Source organism: Marmota marmota, unplaced genomic scaffold (genome assembly GCF_001458135.2).
Source record: "Marmota marmota marmota unplaced genomic scaffold, marMar, whole genome shotgun sequence".
Classification (NCBI taxonomy): domain Eukaryota; kingdom Metazoa; phylum Chordata; class Mammalia; order Rodentia; family Sciuridae; genus Marmota; species Marmota marmota.
Window position 1 is genome coordinate 2867187 of NW_026000001.1, and position 11667 is coordinate 2878853.

The following is an 11667-nucleotide window of genomic DNA, read 5'->3' on the forward strand; positions in this document are numbered from 1 at the left end:
GTGGGCACTCAGGACTCCTGTGGGCGCCCACCTGCTCCTCCCTTGGCAGCCAGGAGCCTCTCCGTGGTCTCGCTGCAGCCCCCTCTGCTCCTTGCCCTCTGCATCTGAATCCCGGGAGCAGTCCTCTGAGCTCCCTGCAGGACACTCCCACCCTCAGGACTGACGGGGGCTCAGTCTTCCCCCCCAGCCTGCTTCCCCGTGAAGCCCTCGGCAGCCTGATGGGATTCCTCCTCCCCACCAGGAGGCCTGGTCCTGTGCTAGGTCACCACTGTGATGGCCTCCAGCTATACGCTGAGCTGGGGCGGAGCCGCCCCTCTGGTGGAAATCCAGCTGTCCCAACCCCCTTCCATAGAGGAGGCCTGGAGATGTCCGAGTGGCCCAAGCCACCCACGAGGCCCCTTGAGGAGGGAGCCCAGGTAGCAGCAGGGCTGTCCAACTCCCACTAGCACCGTGGGCTGTGGGCCAGGCACCCTCTGCATGCTGGGCTCAGGGGCGAAGGCCATGCCGCCCCTCCAAGCACACACATGGCACCTTCGCCAGCAGAGCCCAGGGCCTGTCCAGAGCCCAGAGCCCATCCTATCTGAGTGGGTTGGGTGGTTGGATGGATGACTGGGTGGATGGGTGGATGAGTGGGTGAATGGGTGGGTGAGTGAGTGGGTGGGTGGGTGGGTAGATGGATGTGTGGATGGAGGGGTGGGTGGACGGGTGGATGGGTGGGTGGGTAGATAGACAGGTGAATGGGTAGATGGTTGGATGGATGGATGGATGGATGGGTGGGTGGGTGAGTGGGTGGATGGAGGGGTGGGTGGGTGGATGGATGGGTGGATGGGTGGATAGATAGGTGAATGGGTGCATGGTTGGATGGATGGATGGATGAATGGATAGATGGACGGGTGGGTGGGTGGACGGGTGGAGAATGGATGGTGGGTGGACGGCAGGTGGATGGGTTAGAAGAAGGCAAGGGGAGGTTTGGGTCCCAGCAGAGCCACCCAGGCAGTGCCTGAACACAGACGTGCATGGGAAGCCGGCGGTCCCCCTGCCCGGACCAAGGGCATCTGCCGCAAGATACGTGTCATTGTGCGCAAGCCGCTGTCCACCCACAGGGCGGCCACGTCCTGCAGAGCAGCAGGAGCAAGATCAGCTAACTCACCCTCAGAACCAACCTGGGATGTGTCCTGCTTGTCTCGGGACAGCACAGGGGCCTCTGGAGTCCCCTCCGGCCTGCGTGCTCCTGAGAAGAGCCTGCCTCACCGGCCTGAGCTGCCATGGCAAGTGCCACCGGCCGCGGCCTAAAACCCAAGGATCATTGTCCCTGTCCTGGGGGTCAAAGGTCGAGGTCCTCACACAGTCCTCTGTGGCCTGTGTCCCGACCCCCTCTCCCTGTAAGGACCCGTCCAGCTGGTTTGGAGCCCCGGGGGGACCTGCTTTCACTTGTACGTATGTGAAGACCCCACCTCCAATAAGACCCCACCTCCAAACTGCCACATGGGGATGGAATGGGGGACCGCGCCCCTGACTCTGGAGCACCTCGGAGCCTGCCGGGACCCTTACAGGAGGAGCTCTGAGATGCGCCACCCCCAGGAGCCGCGCCAGCAGTGCTGGGCCTCGGGCGCCTGGGGGAGAAGGGCCGCGGTCTTGGCCGTGCTTTTCAGCCCCTTCCTTCACGTGTCGGGCTCTGGGCCATCTGCCATGGGCCCCTCCCCGAGCTTCTCTGGGCTCGGGATGAACACTGGAACCCCAGCCAGGGGTGGAACCCAGCTTCTCTGCCCATTAGCTGTGTGTCTCTAGGCCCATTCCTTGCCCCCTCTGTGCCTCATTTTCCTGCTGTATAAAATGGGACAATGACAGTCCCTACCCCATAGGTTTTAGTAAGGACAAAATGGGGAACATCTGTCAGGAATTGGAACAGGGCCAGGGCTTGGTCAGTGTGTCTCAATAAGGGTCTCAGGTTCTCCGTCTTCAGGAGCAACTGGGAAGGCTGAAGGCAGAGTGGCCTTGGGACTGGCCTGTGGCTTTGGACCTCAGCGCCTGTGGACTCCTCTGCCGTCAGGCCCTGGGTCAGAGGGGGCTTCTGCCTGGCGGGAGCTGCGGGGTGAGCAGCCCCTCCGCACCCCACTCTATCAGGGAGACGGCCAGGCGTGAGGCTCTGGGACTGTCCGGTGTTGGCGGCAGTTGCTGGAGCACATTTCTGGCAAGGAAGCTGACCGTGAACCGAGGCTGGGCGGCCCGGCTGGTGGGGCGGCCAACAGAGACAGCTGCTGCGGCGGGGCCTCCCGGTGGGCCGGGCCGGAAACCGGGGCTCAGTCTGAGGCGCTTCAAAGAGGAGCCTTTGTGTGGGGCAGCGGAGCCCCGGCCCCCCGGGGGCAGGCTGGGGCTCCAGAGACGGTCCTCTCCCTGGGCAGACCCCACAGCCACAGCACCCTCTCTGGGCCTCAGCCTCTCAGATGCAAGGCCACAGGTACCCCTGTGGTGGCAAGCCCCTTTTAGGCTCCAGGGAACACATTCCTCTTGGAGCTCTGCCTGACACCCCAAGATCTGTGCTTTGCAGCCGTCCAGGTGGACAGCAAGGTCAGGCACCCCGGGGCCCGGCCTCCAGAGCAGGACTCCCTGGCCCCCAAGGGTCAGATTTCCGGTCTGCCGCGGAAGCTGCTCCCTCCCCGAGCCCCGAAGCCCACCACTGCCTCTGTCCTCGTCCCAAACGTCCTGCTCTCTGGACGGACCTGCTGAGTGGTCCGTGGGTGACAGAATGAACCTGCCAGCAAAGCAATCAAAGAACCAGGTGACTGGCGTCCCACAGGTTGTCCTTGGCTGGGGGGACGGCCCCTGCCTCCCAGAGGCATTTACTAGAGACATTTCGCTCCTCACCCTGGAATGAGGCCGGGGGTGGGGCGCTGTCTCAGGCAACAGAAAAACTAGGGATTTCTGCAAAGGAAAGGGAGCACCCTGACCCCCACCCAGGCCAGCCCTGGGCTTTGCTGGACCTCAAGGCCTCCTGCAGAATCGCCTGCAGCCCTTCGCCTGTGTGGAGAGGGTGGCGTGGATCCACGCGTCTTTGTGCCGGGCTGTGTCTCCTATGGCCGACCAGAAGATCCAAGAGAAAAGCATTCCCCACGCCCAGCCCTGACCTCGCCTCTCACCCCACCCAACACGCCTCATCCTGAGCGGAGCCTGGGTGTCCATCGAGTGTGGGACCAGCATGGGCTGGTCCTCTGAGACAGGCTCTTTGCACTCGGAATCTTGTGTGACCTGAAGGCAATCACACAGGTCAGCCCAGAGAAAAGGAAACAGAGGGTCAGAGAGGTGAAGGGCCTCTCCCGCAAGCACGTGGACTGTGGTGTGGCCGGCAATTGGACCCAGACCCTCCGGGTCCCACGTTCTCATTCCCTCTGTCAAGGTGGGTCCGGTGGGAAAGAATGGGACAGGCTCAGCGTCCTCAGCCAGGGCTGGTGACATGAGCGTGATTCCCTCAACAAATGGTGGTCCCAGACACCAGAAGACCCTTGTCTCGGGTCCCTGCCCTGGAGCAGGCCATGCTGCAGACAAGGGAGGACCCTCCGAGGCACAGTGAGCTGAGGGTCCTGGAGCTGGGCTCCCAGCTCGGCTCCCGCCAGGCAGCACTGTGTCGTCCGTCTACCTGCTGGGCCCCGTGCGGCTGTGCTCGGCCGGACCTCCTGGGACCAGCCAAAGCCGCTGAGGGCTCAGACCAGCGGACTCTGGTGGGGCCCAGACAGCGCCTGCCCTTCCCCAGCTGTCCTGAGAGGTGTGCCGGGACCGAGGTGGGACGAGGGGACAGGTAAGGGCCACTGCCAGACCTGGGGCCCAGCCCATCCGCAGAGCTCTGAGCCCCCAGGACGAAGGTGGCCCTGGGGCTCCATGCGGCCTCCTGACTCCAGCCCTGGTCCCTGCTGTGTCCCCAGCCCCGCCCCACTGTCCCCACTGTCCCTAAGCTGGGAGCCAGGCAGGCAGGAAAGTGTGAGTGTCAGCACGGAGCCGCTGCATTCCTGAGGTCCCCTCCTGGCCTCCAAGCAGCCCAGCCTCCTCTTCTGGACTAACCCCAAGGCCACGCTGGGGGTGGGGGCTGGGCTGACCCTGGCCACGGCCTCTGCGCCCGGAGCTTCCATCCCGGGACCCCCTGGGGCCATGGCCCGGCCAAGGCTTTTTCAAGCCCCTTGCCAGGGGCAGAGGCAGTGGTGGCCTCCCGCGGCGGGTATTTTCGGGTGTCCCACAAACAAAAACATGCAGGGACGCAGGAGGCCAAGCCTCAGTCCCCAAGGCTTGGGTGGGACTTGGAACTGGCAGAGGACAGGGAGAGGACAAGGAGGGCAGAGGGTGGGAGGAGCCCGGACCAGAGAGCCCCTGGGGCCGGCCAGGGTGGGACTGTGGGGAAGAAGGAGCCCAAGGGGGCGCAGGCCTGGGGCCTCAGAGGGGCCTCTCCTAGCCAGGGCAGAGTGGAGGCCACTAACACCCCCACCCAGCCCGGGAGCCACTGTCCTCCCCTGAGAACAGAGATGGTGTCTGGGCGTGGCCAGCGTGAGGGCGCGAGGCTGCGGGCCTAGCCCAGGCCTGTTCTCTGGAAGGGGCCGCGTGGTGTCCATGGGTGCTGGCCCTGGTGCCGGGGTCCTGTTGACCACTGGCTGGGCACCACGGAATGCCCAGCAGGCCTAAGGGCTCCACGTGGCCCACGTGAAGTTGGGGCCAAAATCCAGTCCCAAGAGAATCAATCCCCTGGAGGCCTCCCCCTGAGGAAGCCAGGGAGCCCGGCCCAGCACCCTGACCACCAGCCGGCAGGGCCTCTGGTCCTCGTCCTCCCTGAGGCCTAGGAGGGCCAAGACGGAGGCCCTCATCCTGCACAGGGGAGCCAAGCACAGACATGAGGGGCCTTGTCCCACCTGCTCCTCCTCCCAGGCCAGAGCAAGGTCCACATGCTGCTGACCACGGCCCGCGTGCGGCCAGCAGGGCGGCTCTGCCTGTCTCTCCCTGGCCAGGTCCCAGCCCAGCACCTGGCGGCAGAGGCTCTCTCCCGCCTCTCCCTGACACCACGAGCACCCCGAGTCCTGGACATGCTCCCTGAGCACGGGCACTCGATGGCCATGGGCACTCACTGGCCCCGGCCCAGATGGCGCCTGAGCTCATCGAGGCTCAGAAGTCAACCAACTGCCCGAGGTCACTGGCCAGCAGGTGATGGGACGTCTTCACTCCAAGTGTGGGCTCTGTGGGCTGCAGTGCCCATGTGGGAGCTGCCAGGGCCACCTCAGGGCCCGTCCAGTGGGCCTCTGAGCCCTCGAGGTGGGCTTCACACCCCCAGCTCCCCAGGCAGCAGGACAGCATGGAAGGGTTTTGTCCAGAGCTGGGGAGGCCCGAGAGCTCAAGAGCCGTGGTGCTGTGGTCAGGCCGGGGCCCCTTCGCTGGCCTGTGCAGCTGTGAGGGGTGGGGGCCTGGTGGCCGGCAGTGCCCCAAGGGAAGACCAGCAGCTCACCCGGCAGGGCCCTTCCTTGTGGGACGGTAACAGCTGCTGGCCACAGGATGGCCCATGGCAGGCCATTTCCACGGGCCATGGCTCAGATGCCCAAGAGCAGTGCCTCCATCTGAGGGCACAAAGCCCACAAGACAGTGGCAGACAGGGACCCTGAGATTCGGGCCTGAGGAGGGCCCGCGGGAGGCCCTGGCAAGACACCGGTTTGGGCGTGTCCGGCCACATGGGGCCGCCGATGACAGAGAGCTGGCCCAGCGCCTCGCGGCGGCCACCTGGAGCTGAGCCCCAGCTTCCTGGGCTTTGGACTCGGCACACACATGACGCAGCAGTGGGACCACTCTGCCACGTCCACTGAACAGGGGGGACAGGCTCACAGGGACCAGGTGTAGTGAGAAGAGAAGGCTTCGTCCAGGGGGGCTGCTTGGGACCCGCCATGGAGAGGGCTGCCCAGCGGGGAGCTAGACCAGGCCTCCGTGGAGAGGGCCCGGGCTCCCGTCTCAGGCCCACTGGGGCCTCAGGGACTTGCTTCCCCTCTCGAGCCAGTGTCCCCAGACCAAATGGAGGAGGTAGGACTCTGGGCTCTTCTCGCCTCTAGGGACAGCCACAGAGCCTGCAGGCGACACCTCGGAGCCCTGAAGGGACAGGGTCCAAGCCAGGTTGAGGGGCTGCAGCAGTGCTGGGGACAGCAGCCAGGGGTCCCAGCCCCGACGGCACCCAGGGATCCCAGTCCTGATGATGGCACCCAGGGGTCCTAGCCCTGACGATGGCACCCAAGGATCCCAGCCCTGATGATGGCACCCAGGGATCCCAGTCCTGATGATGGCACCCAGGGGTCCCAGCTCCGACGGCACCCAGGGATCCCAGCCCCAATGGCACCCAGGGGTCCCAGCCCCGACGGCACCCAGGGATCCCAGTCCTGACGACGGCACCCAGGGGTCCCAGCCCCAATGGCACCCAGGGGTCCCAGTCCTGACGACGGCACCCAGGGGTCCCAGCCCTGAGCCCTGAGCAGCGGAAATCGCCGGGGCTGCTTTCCCACAGGCCGCGGGCGTATTTTTAGCCCTGGGTGCAGCCGCGGGTTAAGAATAGCCTCCCGCACTGGGAAAGGCTCCCGGCCCAGCACTCGGCTCCCACGCGCCCACGGTCAGGGGCCTCCAAGGGGCTGGGAGCTGGGGACGTCCACACCCTGGGTCCATCCCCAGGGGCTGGGGTCAGGTCTCACTTGCTAAACCATAAAGGTGAACTCGGACCCTCAGGGTTCCTGTGGCGGACCCTCCGGGGACCGAGGCAGGCAGTAAGGGCTGGGTCCTCCCTGGCACCGGGGCTCCCAGCGCCCTCAGAGGCCAGCATTTCAGGAGTGACCAGGGAGTGCAGGCCGGGCCAGCCCAGAGGGCTTGGGCCTCAGTCCCCAGGGCTCTGACGCTGCTGGCACTGCCCGCCCCCCACCGCCTGGGAGTCCTCTGCTGCAGGAGGCTTGGAGGCCTGGCCCCGGCACAGCACGGACCTGTCCCGGCTCCCCAGAGCTTTGGGCCCCCAGGGCTGGGGGGTGAGGCCAGCCTGCCAGGACACACCTCGGTGGGAAGCAGCCCGTGGCCTCTTGTGGAGTGAGCAGATGTCTAAGTGGCCAGGCAGCAGAGACGTGGACGTGGGGTGCCGTCAACAGTGGGTGCACAACGAAGACCGAGAGCCCAAAGGGGCAGCCACGAGCAGAGACGGACAGGTCCCTTCAGGCTCCTCCTCTGCTCTCAGACCTTCCGTGGCTCCCCAGTACCTGCAGCTCCTAGAAACACGCCAGCCAGTGACTCCTTGCTGCCTCCCAGGTGGAAACGCACGGGGAGCACAGGAAGTGGCCACAGCGGTCAGCAGAGCTCAGGGAGAGCGGGGGCAGGGCTCTGAGGCCGGCTCAAAGGCTCTTCCAAGGCTCTTCCAAGGGCAGCCTGAAGGACCGCCCAGACGCTTCAGCCAGGAAGTAGGGCCTGAGAGGCCCCGGTGTCGAGGCCACGGGGTCGGGCGGGGGAAGCAGGCTGGTGGGCAGGAGATGGCCTGGGCCTCAGCACAGTGGAAGACCCTGGACCCTCTGGGCTTCCACGCCGTCAGACCGTCTTGGGCTTCCAGCCTCGGGAGGTGTGAGAGATAGCTGTGTCTGACCCTCTGCGACCGCAGGGCGGACTCCACTCCCAATTGCCGGGAACCCCTGGAATCTTCTCCTCCGATACCGGGCAGAGCCCACGGAGCGCCCTGGCAGGTGGCAGTGCCGGCCGAGGCCCAAGCAGGCAGGGGACTTGCTCGGATGGCTGCTCGTGCTGTGAATCACAACTTCAGGTTCTCTGCGAAACTGAGCAGAGAGCACAGTCCCCGCGGAGACCTGCCTGGCCGCGGCCCCCATCCCGGCCTCCGCAGGGGCCTTCCTTAGGATCCCTGAGCCATCCTGATGCAGAGTCCCCAGTCCTCGGCCGCCCGGGGCCCCTGGGGCCCATCACAGGAGGCAGGGAGGACTGGGAGCAGCCAGAGGCCTGGGTGGGGAGGAGGCCCCAGAGGGTGGGTGGCCCAGCAGAGGGTCAGCAGGTCCCCAAGGGCCCTCCCTCCCATCCCAGCCTCCTGCCAAGTCCAGGCAGAGGCCAAGAAGTGGACAGTGCCACACCGGGGGAAGGCGAGGCCCTGCGTCCCAGGACTCCCGGGTTGGGAGAAGCCACCGTGGGAGGCACAGCCCCCGTTGCCACTGCCCTGTCGCCAAGATGAGCCGCCTGTGAGCAGGCCCACGAGGACCTTCACGCCTGTCCCCGCTCTTTACCCCGGAACCCACGGAGCGCTGACCCCGACAGGAGCCCCTCGGCCACTCCCCGAGCCGTCGGCACGGCCCTCTGACGCCTGCCCTGCCCCGGAGAAGCGGAGCTGGGTCCAGGCTCTGTGGGCCGAAGCCCCCGGTGGGCGGCTGCGGGGCCAGCCTGGGCAGCACCATCAGGGCCATCGGGCAGCCAGGCCACCAGGAAGCCCTGGGACAAGATCTCCACCTTCCTCCCATTGTCACCATCGGAGTGTTCCAGTGCGGTGACGCCATCCGGCGTGTCACGGATGCTCCTCCTTGGCGTGGCCGGGCCAGGGCCACCCCCACGAAGGAGGCGAGGGGCACAGGGCCCTGTCGCCAGCCCCGTGGCTGCCCAGGACCCAGGGAGCCGTGGCCACGGCCGGCCCTCGGACCACCTGGCACTTTCTGAGGCTCTTTGGGGAGCTGGCCCCGCCATGGTGATGGCCCCTCAAAGTACCTCCAGCCCCCGGTGGAGGGACAAGGAGCCCCAAGCCCTGGGTTCCAGCACCCGCCAACACGGTGGCCCTCAACAAGTGGGGTCCACTCTGAGCACTGCGACCATGAGACCCCTGAGCCTGGGCATCAGCAAGAGCTGATCAAGAGACGGTCATGGACAAACCCCGTGCCTGGGAGAGTGGCCGGTGTCTCCCCTGAGCAGGAAGCCCAGAGGGCTGCAGCCCCCCGAGACTGGGAGGGAAGCTGCCCGGCCCAGGCCCTGCTGCAAGGTCCCCGTGACCCCAGAGCTGGTGACGCTGACTCTCCCAGGGTCCAGCCGGGCCGAGGGGACACCTGGGCGTCCTCCCTCGGGGGCGTGGCCAGTGCAGCCTCCCTGTCTCCTGGACTCCAAGGATGTCCAGTGTGGAGACGGCCCGCTGTCCCAGGGCCCAAAGGCCAGGAAACAACTGAGGCCGGGGGGTGCCGACCACGTCCCCGCTGCCGACCGAGTCCCTGCTCCTGCGCTGCCCGCACCCTGTGGCCTGGGCACCTGCGGGAGGATACGGCCTCAGGGAAGGGGAGGGGGCAGGGCTTGGTGGCTGCCTCTCCTGGGGGGCGGTGCTGGTGGCCAGCGGATCTCAAGGAGGGTGGGTGCCCTGCTGCCCGCAGCCCCCAGGGCTCTGACGACACACAGCAGGCTCAAGTCTGTCTGGGTGGCTGGGACATGCCAGGCCCCTGCAGTATCTTTCTGCCTGACCAGGAGAGGCTGGGGAGAGGCAGCAGCATGCTATTGGACAGAAGCTGAGCTGCACAGAACCGTCCCGCTGCAGGTGACAGAGCCAAAGTAGACTGGCTACGGCCAAGAAGAGAGTTACTTGAGGCACAACAGCTTCAGGCCTAGCTGGTTCCAGGAGCTCATCACTAGACCTCGGATGAGCTCAGGCAGACTCTCTTCCAGGGGTCTGAGCCCACGTCCTGGGCTGACATTCACTGGCTCTTGCTGCCCTGGCTTCAGTCACGTGTCCAACTCTGGGCCTAAGGGTGGAGCCAGCCCCATTTCTGGCACTGAGCAGGGTGCAGGCCTGGCTGCCTCAGGAAGAGCAGGGTGCTGTAGCCAGAAGCAGCTGGAACAGATGATGGGCTGGGGGTGTCCACAACCACAGTCACATCTGAGGGTCATGGAACATTCTGGAAGAGAGGTACAGGGATTCAGGTCTGGCTCTCTATGTGATTGGGGACAGGCTAAGTCTCTGCACAGTGAGGTCATGGGACCATCCTGGCCACCTGGGCTTGCTATGAGGCCACGCAGCAGACCACTCCAGCTGCCAGGGCCAGCTGGTCACTCGGGAGCAAGGGTGACCAGAGACGGGCTGCTGCCTCCTTTGCTCAAGGACACTGGCCTCGGCGGGTGAGGAACCTCCGTCTCCACATTTTCCACTCACATCTGCCTGGCTGGGGCCTCGGCTGGGGGCCTGGCTGGGACCGTGACTGGGGGCCACCTGCGGCCTCTCTGGACGGCTTGGGCTTCCCCACAGCGTGGCCGCCTGGGGCGTGAGACTGGGCAGGCTGCACTAGGACCCAAGACTGAGGGAACACTGGCCTCCGGCCACCTGGCCTCGCGAGCCCTCAGCCCAACTGCCCCGTCCTGCCCTGGTGGAGCCCAGCAGAGGAAGGAGTGAGCCACCCCTGTGTCCTGGTGGGCGGCATCAGAGGACTTGAAAACCTGCTGAGCGTGGACAAGACCTCCTGAGGCCCTCAGGTGCCAAGAGTGTGCCCCAGGGACATGGGTGACGCCTGGGGACCAAGCTGGTTGTCACAGCTGGGTGGTGTTGGGGTGCCATTGGGGTGCTAGTGGCACCCAGGGTAGAAGTTGGGAGGTCTACCTCCAGGGCAGGGTGGCCCTGCCACGGGGAGTGACCCAGCCCCAAACACCCACATGGCCGCCGTGGAGAGATGAGGGTCGAAGGAGGTGGACTCCAGGGGTGGCCATTCCTCAGGCTGCAGGGACTCCCCGGGCTGGCCCCTGGTGGGTGCAGGAGGGCTGTCCTGAGGGGCAGGTCTCGGGCAGGCTGAGGACGGAGGTTCTGGGGACACAGCCTGGGACGGGCTCTGGCTGGGTCCCTTCCTGGTCCTGCTGCCCCTGCAAAGCCTCCTCTGCCTGCCCGGCTGGGAGCCGTGGGGGCCACTCACGGCTGTGTGGGCCTGGCCAGCGTGACCCGCTGACCTCAGGACTGCAGTCCGTGCCACGGCAACACCCGGCCCCAGGGTGCTAGCTGGGGTCCAGGGCCGGGTGCTGTCCCGTTTCCTCCCTCCCCGGCCCCACCCCAGGTTCCCAGGGAGAGGCCTGCAGAGCCCAGCTTGGGCCGCCGGCCGCAGCCTTCCGGGCCCTGCTCTGGGCAGCTGCCCGAGAGCCCCAGGCCACACGTACGTGGTTCCATTTTTGGGATTCTTGGGGAGTGAGCAGCCTGGCCTGTCAACAGAGCTCTGTTCACAGAGGCCACCGGCAAAGAGAGAGGGCAGCCATTGTCCGGGGCCACAGGAAGGTGCCGGATGCCAGCCGGGGGGCACAGCCCCAGCGCAGGGCTTTGGTGTGCGAACAGCAGCAGAGGCCTGGCCAACCCCCAGTGACGATGACCACATGTCGAGAGCTGGGCTGGCCTCCAGGTAGCAGGACTGTCGTGAAATAGGGTGGAGGTCCCTGTCCCCGGAAGGAGGTCACAGAGCAGGCCCAGGCGTCCCCACGGAGATGGCATCACCTCTGCACAGGAGGGCCCCCAGCTGCAGGCAGCTGCACCCAGGGTGCCCGAAACCCACCAGGACTTGGGACGTGGACCCCAAGGGTCCCCGTGAACAGGCCAGCGCGGTGCAGGTGGAGGAGGCGAGAGGCCCTGACCTCGGTCACCTCACCTCTGAGCCGGGCTCTCGGCACCACAGGGTGGGACGCGGCACCCGC